The sequence below is a fragment of the Echinops telfairi genome, unplaced genomic scaffold, assembly GCF_000313985.2.
Source record: "Echinops telfairi isolate 266 unplaced genomic scaffold, ASM31398v2 ScPeMD7_7419;HRSCAF=8457, whole genome shotgun sequence".
NCBI classification, from domain to species: domain Eukaryota; kingdom Metazoa; phylum Chordata; class Mammalia; order Afrosoricida; family Tenrecidae; genus Echinops; species Echinops telfairi.
The window spans coordinates 827,410-846,999 of NW_022111319.1; positions in this window are offsets into that span (position 1 = coordinate 827,410).

A 19,590-nucleotide genomic window follows, 5' to 3' on the forward strand; every position below is an offset into this window, starting at 1 on the left:
TTTTTCCCTCATCATGACAATACATTTGTGGAAGATTTGAAGATAGCAAAGGCTGTCTTACAAGAATTTTATTGACAAACCTTTTTCATTTTGTTAAAACATTTTATTAGGAATTGGGAGAACATTCACAGTATGAATCATTTTTTTCCCACTCGAGTTTATTTACCTTTGTTTCATGTCTGTTTGGACTAAGTTGAAGCAGGTCAGGGCCCTGCATGTGCTTCCTTGCACATCCCAAAGGTCAGCAGCAGATGGCGCCAGATAACCGCCAGATAAGATAATCAATGAAACCAGATGCTCTGGGTTCAAAGAAAGCTGCAAAGAGTTGACAAGTAATTCTCGGAGTTTCCAGACCCCACATGCTAATTGCCACAATTGCCATACATTGCTCACCACCCCTTTAAAATCCCGCGCCCCCAGCTGCTGAGCACGACTTCCCTGACCTGTTGGCCTAGGTCAAGGAACCTCATCCAGGAGCTTACCCCGTAATAAAGCTGTTTCTGTTTCTGCTCTCCCTTATCTTGTCAGTTATGTCTGTCTGTCTCCCTGGAGCTCAGTTTCACCTTTCCATTTGGTACCAAATTCCAGGAGAGGCAGGGACACGGGGTACCAAATTCCAGGAGAGGCAGGGACACGGCTCTGTGCTGTCCTGGCCCTGCTTTGGCTGGGACTTAGCCCACCCCCCCTCTCCTCTTGAACCTCTTAAACCTGTCTGACTTCTTCTGGTCAGTATCTCTCTGTGTATGTTTGCTCTGTCTCGTTTATCTCGTTTGCTGCTCTGGACACTGAGGACCAGCAAACTCATATGGGAACTTAGGGTCTGCAGGAGGCTAACTAGCTGAAAGTCCTGAAAAGCAAGTACGCCAGGAAACTGAACGTGGTGCCGCTGCAGGGGTTTATTCAGCAACCCTAGTACCAAGAGGAGCTGGAAAGAACTGCCTTTCCCAGAAAGGGGTGCGATGATGAGGCCAGTTTCTTCTCTGTGTCTACTTTCTCTCATGCGGCCTCCAGCTTTTTGCCTCTGTGTTTACTTCCTGGGATTCCTGCTGATAACAGGATTCCTAGCACTAGGCCAAGCAGTCACTGCACCTTCTGCCTGGACTGGGACGCAGAGGGTGTGTCTGAGACTTTTCTACCTGTTTGTGTGTTGTGCGCTTGCGGCTCTGTGGTGCTTTCTCTAAAATTTTCTGCTTCCCCTTCCTCTCACCCTGAACAAAGGCCTGACCAACCTTCATTTTTACCAGCCGTAAAGCCAGCCAGGCCTCCCTCCCCCTCCTCGGCTTCCATTGTGTCTCTCTTTGATCTGAGGTCCCTGTCTGCCGGTTAAAGCCGCAGGTCTGTGCCAGGGAACCTTCCTGTTCCGGAGAGTCCAGGACTCTCCCACTGGGCCCCGAGCTTTGACTGGGATGCCTCTCAGGGTAACCGGGCCACCTCCTGACTGATGGGTGTGAACGGGGACCAGGGGACACTCTTCTCTGTCCGTGCCCCCTGCAGTTTGAGACACAATGGGAAATGTTCTGTTCCAACCCCCTAAGGACAGTCCTTTGGTGTGCCTACTGCCAACCTTACTGAATTGGGTTTGGCTCCTGATCTCCGCCTTCAACACCTGGTCTTTTTCTGTAACCAAGTTTGGCCTCAATACTGATTGGACAGTGAGTCGAGCTAGGCAGAAAATGGCACTTTCGGTTTTAACGTTCCCCACAACCTTAACAATTTTTGTCAACAAACTCACAAGTAATCAGAAGTCCCTTATGTTCAGGTCTTTTTCTTTCTTCGCTCCCGTCCCTCTCTACTACCTGTCACCCTACTCAAGTTCTCTTAGCCACACACTCTCTTAATCAGGCCCCTGACAGTACTCCTCTTCTGTCTTTCTCCGGACCCCCTGACTCCTTGTCTGTGCCTCCAGTAAGGCCTCCTCCATATTCTGGGTACCCATCACCATCACCTCCCTCTGGTACCCCATCAACTCCCAAAGGTTGAGGCGACTGCACCTCCGGCACCCGTCTCCTCCCCAGATCCAGACCCCTCAGACTCCCTGGAGTCTCAGTGTCTCTCTCTCCCTCCCTTCCTCCTTCTCTCCCCTTCCCGGTTCCCTCCCTGCTCAGCCTCCTCTGAGCCAACACTGCAGTCTCTGACCTCTCTTAGATAGAGATGCGGGGCACAGATCCCGGCTTGACAGAAGCCCAAGTCTTGGTCGAAGCCCTGAGGCTGGCAGGAGGGAGGGGTCAAAAAACTCAGGGAAGTAACAACTTTAATCGCCCCCCTGCACTGTTGATTTCAATATCCTCTAAAATCACGACAATTTCTGCCAGTAAACTCACAAATAGTTGGAAATTCTGTACATCCAGGCCACCTTTTCTCTGCGCTCCCGTCCCGTTCTCTGTATTTCCTGCTCCCCTTCCCAAGTTCTCTTGACTAAAGAAAATTCCTCCTCTCCTCCTGCTTTTTCACCCCCTCTGGTGTCTACCTTTTCAGACCTGCCTGAATAGCTTGTCTCTCTTCCTGCTCCCCCCTCTCCCTATTCTGGCCACACCCGGAGCCCCCACGCCCTCTTCTCCTGATCTACCTGCGTTTCTGGAGGAACCCTAGTCTGTGTCCTCTTTGCCAGATAGCAAGCACACGCAATTGCAGAACACCCTTCTCCTTTGTCTGCTCCGGAAAGTGGCCAGGACTTTGAGAGTGGTCTGGTTCATGTTCCCTTCTCACTCATTTATCTCAGATTGGAAAGCATTTAGGCTCCTTTTTAATGATCCTACCACCTGTATTAAGGAGTTTCGATAATTAACTCAAGCTTTTTGTCCTGGCATGATATTTTTGTCATCCTTTACTCCACCCTAACCGCAGATAAGAGGGAATGCATTTTTTTCACTGTTTAGCAGCACTCTGACCAGGTTCATTTAAACCACCCTGATCTAAGCGGTTCCCAGACAAAACCCTGGTTAGAATTTTCAAATTAACCATCAAGCAGGTAGGGACAGACGTGCCTGCTGTCATAAAATGCTTCAGTGTGTCATGCCTTGGCTTCAGGCCACTTCCCATGTAGGAGTCAATTTTAATAATCTTAAGATCACTCAAAAACCTGACAAGAATCCAGCCACCTTTTTAAGCTGCTTAACTGATGCTTTACATTAGAAGCTTAAAATACGGAAGAAAGGCCCTCAAATCCCGGTTTGAGATATAGCGAATATGGCATTTAAGGTTTTTAACAGCCGTGAGGAGCAGGCAGGGTCAGCCTGTGAAGCCTGGTTCTGGCAGAAGGTAAATTTTCAAACCCAAGCCTTAGTAGAAGCCCTGCAGCCGGCGATCCCCCGAGGCCCCAGAAGGGCAGCGGTGGGGCAAGGGTGTATGGGAACAATGACCACCACCTGGTGCCTGCTTCAAGTGCAGAGAAGAAGGGCACTGGTCACAGAAGTGCCCCAGGCCTAAAGCTCCAACCAAACCCTGCCCCCAGTGTGCGGTCAAAGTGGACACTGGAAATCCGACTGTCCATGGAAAAGCGACAGGCCCTTTGCATCTGTCTCCATGCGAGGGGACTGTCCTTTCAATTCCTGACCTGCTGTTGACCCTGCTGGGATGGGCCAAAGTCTGAGGAGACCCTAACTGGACCCCCATCACCCTCGCCAAGCCTGGGGTATTGCTCAAGTTATTGGATGAATAAATTTCCTTCTTACACAGAAGCTATCGTTTCTGACCTGCCCTCATTTTTAGGGCTAGGCAGTCCATCCTCAATCTCGGTCATGGATATTGATGGCAAGCCTACCTGCCCCAGGTGTACTAGCCCTTTACTCATTCCTTCCTTATAATCCCTTCATGCCCGGTTCCTCTGTGGGGAAGAAACATTTTAAATTAGTTAGGAGCCTCCTTACACTTTTGGTCTCACAGCATCTCTGCTCCTTCCCCTTCTTTCACCCGACCTGGAAGAACTGGCCCCACAGACCTCGTCGCTTCCCGATGTTAACCCATCATACAATGCCTCCTTTCTAACAACCTCATTATTCCTACCCACTCTCCTTGCAACACTCCAATCCTACCAGTAAGAAACCAAATGGTACTTATCGCTTGTTCCAGGACCTGTGCCTCATTAACAAAGTGGTTATCCTCTTACACCAGGTAGTTCCTGACCCCTATACTCTTTTGTCCCACATTCCTCGCTCTATTACGTCTTTTTCACCATCCCCCTTAACCCAGCTTGTCAACATCTGTTTGCATTTACCTGCAGCCCCTCCTAAAACAGTTCTAAAGCAAACACAGCCCAACTTCTCTCTCTTTCCAAGGCACCATTATCTCATTCCACTATTAACTATTCAGGCCTCTGCTTCACCCCCACCACTCAGGGTTTACTCGATCAGGTGTCCTCAAACTATGGTCCGCGGGCCACAGGTGGCCCACCGAGGATATTTATCCGGCCCCCCGGGTGATTTTGCCTCATTTGTTTTTTTACTTCAAAATAATATAAGTGCAGTGTGCATCGAAATTTGTTCATAGTTTTTTTTTAAAACTATAGTCCAACCCTCCAACGGGTCTGAGGGACAGTAAACTGGCCCCCTGTTTAAAAAGTTTGAGGACCCCTGCTCTAGATAGACGCTGAGTCATAAAGGACCTCCAACCACTGACTTTGGCTGAGCAAATAACTAAATGTGTAAATTTTTCCACATAAGGAACTTTTTTCCAGTTATTCTATGTAGTTCCTCAGCTCATCCTATATGGTCAGTATGAATTAGCATGGTTACCCACCACCCAAAAGTCGAGAAGAGCAGCATTCCTAATCCTTCCCAGTCTTTCTAGCTTCCCTGCAGCAACAGCTCAAGAGTGCTGTTATCATGATAATAAATCAGGGCTAGTAAGGCAAAGTGTAGCTGTATTCCTACCTGCCCTAGAAAACCTTAGTTCTGCCTCCTCCCTGGCAGCGGCAGAGATTTCTAGTAGAACATTAGAGCACAGCATGTTCCAAACACAGAACTTTAACAAACAACTCCAGCTAGTCATAGACTCCACCTCAGAGTCTCTCACCTCCTTACAGTGACAGTTTACATTCAGGGCACAGGTAACCCTTCAGAACCATTGTGCATTGGATCTGTTAACAGCTGACAAGAGAGGTACGTGTGCATGTTTCTAGGAAAAAGTGTTGCTACTATATTAATGAGCCGGGAGTGGTTGAGCAAAATGTTAAAGTGTTAGAACCATGGCCGAAAAAATCAGAAGTCACTGCTGGGGCAACACAGCAACCACCTCCTGGTTCCAAAACCCCATTATGTCCTGGCCCCTGGCAGGACCCCTGGTAATAATTTACTTGCTGATACTTTTAACCCCTTATCCTTTTAATTCCTTCAAGAACGAAGGAAAGACATCCAATCTAACTGCTAACCAACTTTTGTTACATCCTTACCGCCCCCTACCTGCCAATGCTGGTCCAGACCATTCCAGCCCATAGCCCTCCCCCCATCGCCCAATATCAGCAGGAAGTAGCCAGATCAGATTTCAACGACCCTTTCTCACTAAAAAGGCTGAAATGTTTGGACTAAGCTGAAGCAGGTCAGGGCCCTGCACGGGCTTCCCTGCACATCCCAAAGGTCAGCAGCACAAGGCACCAGATAAGATAACCAGTGAAACCAGATGCTCTGGGTTCAAAGAAAGCTGTAAGGAGTCGACAAACAATTCTCGGAGTTTCCAGACCCCATATGCTAATTGCCATACATTCCTCACCACCCCTTTAAAAACCTGCGCCCCTAGCAGCTGAGCATGACTTTCCTGACCTGTTGGCCTAGGTCATGGAACCTCATCCGGGAGCTTCCCCCCCTAATAAAGCTATTTCTGTTTCTGCTCTCCCTTGTCCTGTCAGTTATGTCAGTCCGTCTCCCTGGAGCTCAGTTTCACCTTTACCATGTCATTGATTATAATCCCCCAATGTAACATCACTTATCCCATTTCACCCTATGCCTCCCGTTTCCATTCTTCCTCCTTCCATAATACTTCCTATTTTCTGACATTTGTCCTTGGTTAATTGTTTCACTTTTGATTTCAAATGGTTGATTATTCTAAAGAGTTTTATTGTTCACTGTAGAGATCTATTGTTTGACTGAAAATTGAGCCACGGGGGTGAGTTCAGATCCATACCAGAAGGGTGACTAAGGACCATATTCTAGTGGGGGGAAGTGAAGGAAAGGGGGATGTGATTATGATTTTGGATTTTGTTTTACATTTTCCTAGTGCTATCCAAGACCTTCTATTGTGATTGCTATGGTCACCAGTGGTAGCCAGGCATCATGTAGTTCTAGTCCCATGGTTGTAGAAAGTGAACTTTCCCTGTTCTTAGTATTACTTTGGACTAATTGTTTTCACGTGTATTTGAATTTCTTTACTCATCTGTGCTTCAAATGGGGAAGCAAGTATTTGTACTTTAGCTCACAACTTTTAAAGATGCCAGTAATTCAATGTTCACTAAAGTAGGATATTGTTAGGTGCCATGGAGTTGGTTTGACCCTATATAAAACAAAATGAAATGCTTCCTGGTCCTACACTATCATCACAATTGTTATGTTTCAGCCCATTGTTGTAGCTACTGTGTCAATTAATCTCTTTCAGGATCTTCCTCTATTTCATTGACCCCTCTTACTGATGTATTTTTCCAGGGACTGGTTTGTCCTTATAACATGTCCAATATACATGAAACAAGTGTAACCATCTTTGCTTCTACGGAGCTTTCTGACTGACCTATTCCTAGACAGATTTGTTTGTTCTTTTGCAGTCCATGGTACTTGCAAAGTTATTTGCCAACGTCAGAATTCAAGTAAATCAATTCTTCTTCACTCTTTATTATTTATTGTTGAACTTTCAGTGTTTATGAGGCAGTAGAAAATACAGTGGCTTGGCTTAGGAGCATCTTGGTCCTCAAAGTGACATACATTTTTGCTTTTCAACACTTTAAATAAGTCTTGTGCAGCGGATTTGCCCAATGCATTGTCATTTGATTTCTTGAGAGCTGCTTCCCTAAACATTGATTGCGGATCCAAATGAAATGAAATCCTTAACAACTTCAATCTTTTTTCTGTTTATCGTGATATTGTCTATTGGTGTAATTGTGATGGTTTTTGTTTTGTATACATTGAATTGCAATCCATATTGAAGACTGCAGTACTTGATTTTCATTGTCAAGTGCTTCAAGTCCTCTTTGCTTTCAGCAAGTAAAGTTGCATCATCTTCATATTACAGCATGCTAAATAAGCTTTCCTCCAGTCCTGATTCCTCTGTCTTCCTTTAGTTTAGCTTTTTGAATCACTTGCTCAGCATATAGATTGAATAAGTATGACAGAATACAACCCTGACCTTTCCTTATTTTAAATCATGTAGGATTCCTTTGCTCTGCTTTTATGACAGCCTTTTGGTCTGTATATAGGTTCTGCATGAGCACAATGAAGTGTTCTGAAATTCCCATTCTTCTCATTGTTATCTATAGTTTGTTATGACCCACATAGTTGAATGCCTTTGCATAGTTGATGAAACACAAGTAAACATCTTTCTGGTATTCTCTGCTTTCAGCCAAGATCAATGTGATGTCAGCAGTGATAGCTCTTATGCCAAGTCCCTTTCTGAATCTAGATTGAATTCCCTGCAGCTCTTGGTCTATAACTGCTGCAACTGTTTTTGAATTATCTTTAGCAAGATTTTACTTGTGTGTGATATTCATGATATTGTTTGATAACTTCTGCATTTTATTGAGTCACTTTTCTTTGGAATGAGCACAATTAATGTGTTTCTTTCAGTTGACCAGGTATCTTCCAGATATCTTGGCATGGAGATAAGGAGTGAGTGCTTTCAGTGCTTCATCAGCTTGATGAAACATTGCCATTGGTAGCCCATCAATAATGGATCTTTGTTTTCCAATAATGCCTTTAGTGAAGCTTGGACTTTGTCAGTCAGTACCATTGGTTCTTGATTATCTGTTATGTCTCAAAGTTGCTGATAGTTGGCCAATTACTTTTGGTACAGTGACTCTTTTCTTTCTATCTTCTTTTGATGTCTCTTACATATATTGCCCATGAAATCCTTTAATATTTCAACTCGAGGCTTGAATTTTTTTCTTCAGTTCTTCTAGAGTTATACTGAGTGTGTTTTTTCCATTTGTTGAGCTAAGTCAGGTTTTTGTGCATTTCATTATAATACTGTGTCCCCTTCAACTGATTTATGCATTTCTTTCACTTTATGATTTCTTCCATTTGTGTCAGCTACTCTACATTCAAGAGAAAGTTTCAGATTCTCTTCTGACATCTACTTTATCTTTTCTTTCCTGTCTGTGTTAGTCTGGGTGGACTATAGAAACAAATTCATAGACACTCATGTGTATAAGAAAGAGCTTTACTATAAGAGTAATTGTATATTAAGAAAATATCACTGCCCAGTCCAGATCAAGTCCATAAGTTTAATATTAGCCCATGTGTTCGATACCAGTCTATAAATTCCTCTTCAGACTCACACAACACATGCAATGATCCCGAATGTAGGAAGATCACAGGCCAGTGGATGGAAAGTTGTGGATCCAGTGGTGGTAGAAGCATCTCAGCGTTGGTGTGGGTCTCCATGTGGCTCCTCCAGCTCCAGGGCTCTGGTTCCATCCGGGGTCTCCAAGTGGCTTGTCAACAGGAAGACAAGCAGAGTTAGTGTGTGTCCCACCTCCAGAGAGGAAGACAGGAGTTCCCAGAGTCCTTAGAAGACCATGCCCACACAGAGGCCTCCTTGGCTGTTACCTGATTGACAGGCTAGACTCCAACCCTTTTCAAGTTGACAGGAGATTATGTAACTGACACACTGTCTTTGTAATGCCCTTTTGATTTTTTTTCATGTATGATCTTGGTGCCATCTCTTAGCTTCTGTCATTAGTGTTCAAAGTGTCAAATCTTTTCTCGAGATGCTTTCTAAATTCAAGTAGGACATACTCATGGTCTTATTTTGCCATTGGTAGAATTGTTTAAATAAAGTTCCGCTTTAGCCTCAACTTGCATGTGAGCGCTTGATAGTCTGTTCCACTGCCAAGGCCCTGCCCTTGTTTTGACCCATGAGAGTGGGCTTTTCTATTGTTCTTCCCACAGATAGTGCCAATTTGGTTTCTGTATATTCTATACTGCAAGGTCCACATGTATAGTCATTGTTTATGCTACTGAAAAAAAAGGTATTTGCAATGACAATTCCATTTCCAGCTTCATTTCTATTCCCAAGGTTATATTTTCAAACTACTAGTCTTATTCCAATTGCTCATAATTCAATCCATCTTGATTGTATGTTTGATGAATTTTAAATTGAAGAAGTTGGTAGAATTATTTAATTTCTTTATCACTAATTTTAGTTGTTGGTACATAAATTTGAATAATAGTTGTGTTAACCTGACTTGGTTGTAGGCATATAGGTATTCTTTCTGTGACATTATACTTCAAGATAGAGCTTAAAGTGTTGTTGTTTTTTTGATGATGAATATAATGCCATTCATCTTGAATTTGTCATTCCCAGCATAGTAAATCATATGCTATTCTTATTCGGTGTGGCCATTACCATTTCCTTTTAGCTCACTAATACCTAGGATTTATGTATCCCATTTCATTTTTTGCATGTTTCAATTTTCTTAGATTCATATTTCATACATTCCACATGTTGATTATTAATGGACATTTGCAGCTGTTCCTTCTCCTTTTGAGTCATGCTCTTAAATAAATAAGGTCCTAAAAGCCTTTACTCCATCACACCTTTAAAGTTGACTCTTTTGAGGAGGCAGTGCTGCCCCAGTTACATTTTGAGTGCCTTCCAACCCGAGGGGCTCATTTTTGGGCACTATATCTGACAGTGTTCTACTGCTCTTCATAAGATTTTCAGTGGCTAGTTACTCAGAAGTGAGCAGCCTGTTCCTTCTCTTTAGTCTATTCTTAGTGTAGAAGCTCTGCTGGAACTTGTTTACCTGGGGAACTGCTGCTGGTATTTGAAATAACTGTGGTCTAGCTTCTAGCATCACAGCAACATGCAAGTCATCATGAGACACAGACTAATAGACAACTGGTGAATGTAAGATGTAGAATATTGTTTTTTTGGACTAGAATATGTTACTTCTCCTTGGTGTCTTCTGAGATTATGGTCGTGAGCCCCAAGCCCAATTACTCATCCCCTCAAGGTGTTTGTTTATGCCTAAGAAGTTTCTATAATTTTGTTCCACATATGCTGTACTGTTTCCACTACCCTGGAGTTTATTCTGACTCATAATGACCATAATCAGCTATTGTAGCACCATTTGAATATTGTTTCAGAGAAAGTATAAATCGTGATGAGTACAGACTGCCTAATTTTTCTTTCTTGGAGTGACTGGTGGATTAACTTCATGGTGCCACCAGGGCTCCTTATGCTGTAGCCCTGGTGGTATGGTGATTGCATGTTGGCCTGCTACTAACTACATGGTCAGCATTTCAAAATTCCCAGGTGCTCTGAGGCTTTCTACTTTTTCACTCTTCCACAGTTAAAGTCTCAGATACTCATATAGGTAGTTCTTCCCTGCCCTATAGGGTTGCTGTGATAAGATGATGGCAGTGAGTTTGTTTGGTATATTAATGGATATACTTGCAATGTAGATAAACATTTTATATATATATATATATATATAAATTTGGTATATTAATGGATATACTTGCAATGTAGATAAATATATATCTATATATATGTATATAGAAATTTCCTCCGTCAAACCTGTATATATTCTTGGAGATAGTCTTCTTTTCCATCGCAAACCTGCTTAGATTGTTTGCCTATGCATTCGGTCACAGATTACTGATTACTGTTACTCTGGGGTTGTGTCAATAATAGTATTTACCTCTGTTGCCTTTAATTCTTATACTCCTCCCAGTGTCGTCCTCTTCTGTCATCATCTTTTGCTTACCTCTCTTGTATATTACCTTTCCCTTTACCCAAGTGAGCATATAACACACTGTGTTAGTGATTTGTTTTCCCTTTTTTCTTCTGGGCAGACATCAAAGAATGTCTCTTTTTATATGTAAACATTTTCTTCACTTTTTATAGTAGTAATTTCTTATATTTTCCTCCCATTTTTGATTAACTTATTTCAATAAGCAGAATTTTCTCTTGGTTCAACCATGTTTTGGGGATTCGTAATTATTAATATTATATAGTACTTCATTGTCTGTGTGTACCATAGCTTCACATTTTGGTATTTTTAAATAAAGTTTTATATGATTTTGTAGCAAGACTGTAATGACCTTCTCTCGTGTAAAAGGAAATGGGATATCAATAGTCCTATAAAACACTGGTATCAGGAAGGAGTGATTGCAATAAAGATAATCTCCAATCTTCAGGTGATGATATTGGGGAGATAAGATACTGCTTCATTAAGAAAGGACTTTAGTCCTTGACACAGGTCAAATGAGAGAGATTGCTTATTTTTCTCAGACAACCTCTAGTAGTCATACTCTTGCAATCACTGTCTCTTATTGTTCCCCCCATTATGGCTCCTGAAGAAGAATTAAGAGGTAAGCACAGAGAATTTTCTGAGGAAATTATGACACTTAAAGGGAATTAATCATCGGTAGCATTAATGTTCAAGGAGGTTATAGTGGTTTTTACATATTGTGGAACTTGGCCCTAAAGGACTCAGAAATCTTTCACATCAGAAGGGAAGAGGGGAGATACCCAGCAAGGTGTTAAATATCCTCCTTGTGTGACTGAACTTACTAAGATCACAAACTGCGTCTGCATAACTAAGAGCAACAACAGCAAAGTTAAAGCCTTAAGGCAGCAAAGACTAGCAAACAGAATAATCAAACCAAAAAAGTCACAGCTATTCAAAAAACATGGGGTGTTTAACTGTGCCTTGACTAGTCATAGGGGTTTAAAAAACTGAAGTGAAACAAAATAGTTGCCTCCTTGAGTCAGGTGAATCTTTTTGAAACAAAAGTTTTAAGTCTTCTATTGGTTCACAGGAGAATTGAAGCTGGGGCTCTGGCTTTTCTGGAGAATCAGTGTCTGGGTAGTTGTCTGAAATTTGAATAAAAGATCTCTTCCCAATCTGGGAATAGGGCTTTCTGGCATGATGAGGAAGGCAAGAGGAACCGCACTTCTCCCTAGTCACAGCTTAAAGGCTGAGAAAAGAAAATTGAGTCAAGGGCTTATCAGATACTCCCCAACAAAGGTTCTATTTTCAGACAGGAGCACCGACAGGAGAGGACTGAAAAAGTGGAACTCTTATCAAGGAGAAAAATCAATCTTGCCTTCGACATTTAGGCATACCTAGGGCTCTCAGAGGATAACAGAGCATGCAGATGCCGAGAACGACTGCCTCTGGCCCTTTCAATCCTGTTGGAGGACATGGCATCCTTCCTCCAGTGGTCTCCCTTTCATTGGGGACAGGGCTTACATGGTTTCCTGGCAATTTGGGAGTAGTTCTTTAGAATTTGCTCTGCTAACCATGTAAGTAAGTTCCAAAGGCTGTCCCACAAGGGCAACCCTTGGTGGAGTCGGTTATCCTGTTGGAGCGCCATGTCAAAGGCTAATGGCTTTTTCTTCCTTCTTCTGTCTCTATGTGTTCACTTGTTCTGTGCTTCATAAACTGGGAAACCTAACAAATGCAATGACAAACAAAAACAAAATGAAGCAGAAAAAGGAAAATAATGATATAAAGATAAAAAGAAAGAAAAGATCACCAATAATATTTAAAAAGCCAGAGAAGAAACTTGTTGTGAAACAAGTGAGAAATATTTTAGCCTAGAGAAAATTCAGGTTGGGTCAAGAGGGAAGTCAACTAACCAAGTATCATATTATACCATGCTTCGATACACCATAATCAAGTTTACAATAATCTCTGTGTAATAGTTAAAGCTCTTTGAGTCCAGAGGCATAATCTGACTAGATACTTGGCAGATGGATTTTGGGTTCCCAGTGTCCTCCATCACCTTCTACAAATTGGATGTGCACAATTCAAGATCTGATACTTTCCCCTTCATCATATTTGGGTTTTGTTATCATCATATTTGGATCACACAGGCTTCTTCAATGTGGACTTAGTTGATGCCTCACGTAGATGGCTGCTTGTTTGAATACAAGCCTTTAAGACCCCAAACACTATTCCAATTGATAGCCAGGCATGATCTACTTTCTTCACACTTTGCTGTAGTACCCTTATCTTCAGTGAACTTTTCATAAAGGCAAGTATTGAGCAGCTTCCTCCTTATGTCCAGAGCTGCCCGAGTAATAAACTTATCCTTCAGCAGTAGTTGACACTCACGGGTGACCAGGGATACTGGGGTGTGATTTTTCATGGCTCTCTTATTGTTCCAGAGATGCTATGGGGTTTTCTTCCTTTCTTTGATTAATAGTGGAAAGCATAGAGTAATTCAAGGGCTTTTAGATCTTTGGAGGCCCTCTAGGATACAGGGTTGAAACTGCCTCTTATTCTAATCTCAGGCTTGTCGGAGTCTCATTCTGGGTTAACTAGGGGGACTGGTTGATTTCTTGTAGGAAATTGGGCCTTTTCTTCAGAGATCATGTCATCTCTAGTATTCAGGAAGTACCATTCATTTCCAAAGGCCTAAGCTGCTTCTAACACTATAAGTTTATCTGCCTTGGTCATGGTCACAAGGTCAAAAAGTAAAAAGTCTGGGCTGGTCTCTTGGAAGTGTCTATTACTTTTTGGAATTATATGAGAACTTTTTCAGGTCTTTCTTAATTTGCCTTAGGCCAGAGAGGGAAAAAATGTTCTGTGCCTAACTTCAGAAGAGGGCACTGGAGAGCTCGAATGAGCTCTCATTTGTTTTTCAAAGGGAATTTGCTTTCAGAGGTTTTAGTAGCCTTGATAGAGTCAGGGGATCCTGGATATGAAGGACAGGAAGGGCTCACCACAGGTGCATAGGGAGATTCTGATTGGCGTGGGGAAGGTGTTAAGGGCTTGGAACTGGTCTTGGTTTCCTCAGCTGCATAGGCTTCGAAAAGAGCTGTATCTAGCAAGTTCTGCATAACTTCTGATTACCTCAGAAGGCTAAAAAGGCTTTCATATAGGGAACTTCAGACTATCTGTCCTCCCAGGTACAAAATAATTCTGACCGAAATGTGTTAGATTGGGTTGTCTAGACAACAATCAGTGACACCCATCTATGTACAGAAAGAACTTTATATCAAGAAATAATTCCATATCGAGAAGGTACCTCTGCCCAGTCCAACTCAAGTTTGATGCTAGCTGGTGCCCTCTTCAGGCTCACATAGCTGCAAGCCTATGGTGTATACAGGTGAATTGAGATACGAGAAGGTCACATGCCAGTGGGTGTAGAGTCTGGTGAATCCAAGATTGGTGGAAGCGTGGCATGGTGCCAACATCTCTCAGGGTCATATGGCTCACATACAACTGCCCCTGGAGGTAGACACTGAGTCTCAGCAAGCAGGAAGATGGAGCAGCAGCAGAGAGAGTGAAGGAGTCCAGTTTCTCCCTTATGAAATGGCCACACTCTTAAGGAGGCATCATTAGGCTGCAACCTGATTGACAGGCTTGATTCCACCCCTACACTTCCATACAAATTCAAGATTATATAAAATCAAACTACCCCATGAAAGATAATTAGTGTTCTTTTTAGGTGATCATTGTTTGTCATTGAAAAGTTTATATTGGGGTCAAGCCTTCAAGCAAAACGAAAATTAAACACTTTCTTTGGGCTCTGGGGGTCAAAAACTAATTTTTCAGTGTGCAGCCCAGCAGATTCTCAAATGGGAACCATGAAGAAGTACCCATCTAAGAGGAAAAGGAAGAGGAAAAAGAGACGGCCATAATGACCTGAACTGTGAGACAAAAGTTCTGGCTGTGGAGCATCCCTTCTGGGCATGGCTTGAAACTCCATGGTATATGGCCACCACAGCCCTCCCGTTGGATTCACCATGCCTTAATGGCATGGGAGTAACCCAATACTTGCTCAGTCTTTCAGACGCTGATTCCTGAAAAGCTCCCCAGGCCTTCATGGGCCTATCTCTGGTGTCCAGTAAGAGACCACATTGGCTGCTAGCAGTTCTGCCAGTCATCCTTCTAGTAAGTGTATGTCTAGAGGTGCTATTGAGCTTCTAATAAGAATCTAATTAATAGAGATCAGCAAATTAAAACCTTTATAGGGAGAACTTGTGCCTCCCCCCCCCCCACACACACACAGTTGTTTGGAACCAAGGGTAGTTACCCTACGTCAGCTTGCAATTTGCCGTCAAAGACATATTTCAGATATCTGGAATCACCTCTAGTTCATTTGTTGTAAACCAGATCTGAACTAATTAACTGGTGGTGCCACCTGTCTTGGAGGATATGTGTTCAAAAAGTAGTACTTAAAAATACCTTAGGTTAATAAGTGGCAGCCTGTGCAATTCACATAATATGACATTCTCTGAGAAAGAGTAGGAGTGGCCTCCTGGGATCTCTGTTGTTTCTGTTTATCCCCTGAGGGCATGTACACCCATCTCTGAACTCAGGAAGGTTTCCTGGAGGCATTAAGGACAGCTGGGATATTTCCTCAATAACTGGGATAGTACTTCCCTCTGGCCTTTGGTAAAGAGGGTTTCCCATACAGCATGGAGAAAAAAAAAAGGACTAAAAGTGTTGAGAGAGACCCAACAAATTCAATTGGAAGTTCTAGGACTTTCACTTAGGCAGGATTATAGTGGAATGCTTGCTCAGGAATCCTGGGACCACTGGTTACATGTACCTCACAGCCTTTGAAGTCAGCCTGGGGATTTGAAAAGGACGGAGAAAAGTCATAGGAAAGGGCTGGCTTCTAGGGTCAGACAATAAGCTCAACCCTGCCCATTGTTTACCAGGTTGCAAAGCAGACCTGCTTTCGAGAGGGAAACCAAGAGAGGAAGGCAACGACAAAAGCATAGGCAAAAGTGCATCTGCTTACTGTTCCTTTGAGTTCCTTTGAGGTGTCCTATGTTGAGTGCCAAAATGTTGCACCTGCTTTGATGTGTCTTGGGGTTCTCAGTCTCTTGAGCCAGAAAATGGACTTATGGATCACAAATGTCAAGTGGAAATCAAAGTTTATTAAAAAAAAAAAAAAAAGCACCTGATGCATCCAGTGGGGTCTCTGAGTTGCTGCGAAAAAGCTCTGTCTAGGGGTTTTCATGGGATGTGGAGTACTTGGCCTGTATAAATCTCCAGGTTATGAACGAACCATTCCTGGATATAGTAACATACTTAAGGTCCAATCATGAAGCTATTCACGTTCTGTCTCCTGTGGTCTTGGATGAGTATGGACAAGGAAGTAAAGAGATAATGGGCCGGCAAAGCGAGTCATGGGTTCACTGACTTTGGAGTTTAAAATCAGCCTAGGGGTCTGGTACATGCTGACTTAAGATTTAAAATTATCCTAGGCTGTCAGAATCACCCCTTTAGACATCCTACCACTCCAAGTGCTTTCTGTTGGGCTTCTTTTCGCTCTCTGCCCATAGGTTCTCTATCTGCTATCATTCAAGAAGAGAATAATAATGGTATTGAGAATTTTTATGTTAGTTAGCCTTAAAATTTGTGAGAGCTAAATTCTTCCATAAGTCATATTGATTATGTTGTCCACTTCTATAGTAAGTTAGTGCATATTGTGTGCTAGTATTTATTTTTTAATTGTAAAATATATACTATAATTTTCTATTTTGACCATTTTTAGTATACAACTCAGACATTAGTTGCATTTACCATATTATACAGCCATCTCCTATCTATTTCAAAAAGGTTTTTTTCAACCTGTATTAGAGCATGTTTGTGGAAGGCTATGGTTTACAGTGGAAGTCCTAAGTCCATCTTTGAGTCTTCACATAAATTCAGCCTCCACTGAATTATTTTTGACCATTTTACTTGCAATGTGAATGACCTTGCACTTGGTGTATTAGAGAATGAAACACTACCACTTCCCTAGTCAGTCCAGGGAGGGGTGGCAAGCCCTTAGATCCTTGCCTGGGTATGCCATTAATGGAAATTGGAGTGCTAGGATGGCATAGTCATGAGTCATCACCAGACTTCCTTGGCTGGAGAGCCCTGTACCAAATTTGTAAGCTCTTCTATCTAGCATAATGCTCTTGTCTCAACCGTGGGCCCATTCCTGTTTCTGTAGTCCTACCTGCAACTGGATCTGCCACCAGTCATGCGTTTGTGATAGTTTCCATGTCTTGTTCAAGTCTCTGTAAACCCACAGATGCCATTATGAATTAATGTTAATGATCTCTTTCATCCAAATGATGTGTCTTTGTCTTTGTCCTTGCTCTGTTGAAGACTTAATAAATGTTCTCCTTAAGCTGAATTGGGAGAAAGATGAAGTTTTCTATTCCTGTGAAGAGTTATAGTCTTGGAAACCAATGGGGGAAGTTCTGGTTTGTCCTATAGAATCGATATATGGCAGAATCAACTCAATGGTAGAGTTTGTATGTTTTTTAAATTAAATAAATATTTGGGATCTCCTTTGTCTTCTATAACACCCATTACTCAGTACCCTTGAAGGAATAGCTCCTAATTTCCCATACCCTTTGCCTTAGTAATCACTATATATTTGCTAGTACTTATTTTTTTCTATGAAGTAAACAACAAATGAATCCAAACTTTAAAATACTATTGAGTCTATTTGTGGTTCTGACAGTGAATAACAATTTCCCTCAACCAAGGATCCGTTCTGTTTAGAAAGCTATCCAAGACCATTTTGTTGAAATTTATAATCAATAAGACAGGGCATCAAAGAAGGAGCAGCAGAACAAGCAGTCAGAATATGAGACAGAGTGTTGAACTTCCCAGCCCATAGAGCAAGTAAAGCTGAGTGCTTTGGGGCAGGAGGCTGGCTTGTGGAGTGGGATGCCTTTGAGAACTTAATTGGAAGATCTGAGCTTGATGAACCACAGAGGTGGAGTTGAGTGTATTTAGGTTGTGGTTTACTGGATTGAGGTACTTCTGGGCACTTAATTCAGAGAGCTGGGTTCACTGATCCATGGAGCTTGAGCTGAATTCTTTCAGGTTGAGGCTTACATCAAAGTGCCATTTGGGCATTTATTAACATCCTAGATAGAACTTTGAAACATGCCCCTACTGTACAATTGTATCCTCAATGTTTCTCACTTCCATTGTAGCCTCTTAGCTTTATCAATAAACCCTATAATCCTGAGCATATGAATTCTCTGTGACTTTTGCAATGAGTTATCGAACTCAGTAGCTATAAAAATAGAGAAATATTTAAGATAGTTAACCGTGTATAATGATGTTGACTGTTGTTTCAGTTGTGAGGATTTTGGTTTGGTTTACATTGTGTTGTAATCTCTACTGAAGGATGCAGTCATTGATCTTCATCAGCAAGCACCTCAAGTCCTCTTTTCATCAATCAACACCTGTGTATTGGAGGTTGTTAATAAGTCTTCCACCAATATTGGTGCTAAGTTCTTCTCAGCTCCCCAGTTTGCAATTGTTGCCCATGGACATGTTGGGCTGTAGCAACTCTGCTCTGTCCCTTAGGGCTTATGATTACAATCAAGGTCGATGGAATTTCTCTGGGAATACTGGACGTAGAGAAAGCCAATTGAACATGCAAGTTTGTAAATGCAGAGGCTCTGGGAACTAACAGCCAGCCAGAGGAGTTTGTGCAGGGGAGTTGTATATATATATATATATATATATATATATAATTTATACAAACATCTATGTTCTTGTTATTAGATGCTATTGAGTCAGTTCCAACTTAAGAAGACCTTGCATTCAACAAAATGAAACACTGCTCACCCTCCCAATTGTTAAGCTTAAATTCATTGTTACAGCCACAATGTCAGTCTAGCTCATTGGGGGTATTTCTCTTTTTCACTGACCTTCTACTTTTACCAAGCATGATGTCCTTTTCTGGAGATAGGTCTCCTGATAACATGTCCAAAGTACATGAGGTGAACTCTTGCCCTCTTCCCTTCTAAGAGGCATTCTGGTTGTACATCTTTCAAACAGATTTATTTATTTTTCTGGTAGTTCACAGCAGTTTCATATTTTTCACCACCACCACCACTTACTTGATCATGATATATTTTATAGTTTTTTATATACTGTGGACATTTTCGTGGAATATTTTTTTATTTATGCTTATAAGGGATACTGGTTTGTAGTTTTTTATCATGGTAATGTCGTTGCCTAATTTTGCTTTCAGGGTTATGTTTGTTTCATAAAATGAATTTGGGCATTTTCTGTATTTTGGAATAGTTTGTGTAGAATCAGTGTCACGTCTTCTCTGAATACTTGATAGGATTCCCTGGTGAAGCCATTTTGCACCAGACTTTTATTAGTTGGAAGTTTTTAATGACCTGCTTTGTTGCTTTTTAAAATTATGAGTCTGTTGAAGTTTTCTCATTCAGTCTGTAGATAGTGCATTTCTAGAAATTCAGCCATTTCAACTAGGTTTTCAAATTTGTAGAACCTGTAGTTAGTCTTTCACAGTAATGTGCTGTTATTTTTGAATTTCAGTTGGGTCTCTTGTGATGTTATTTCTCATTCTTGATATTTGCATCTTCTCATTCTTTTTACTTTGCCAGTGGTTTGCCAATTTTTTATAATCTTTTTATTAGGGGCTCATACAACTT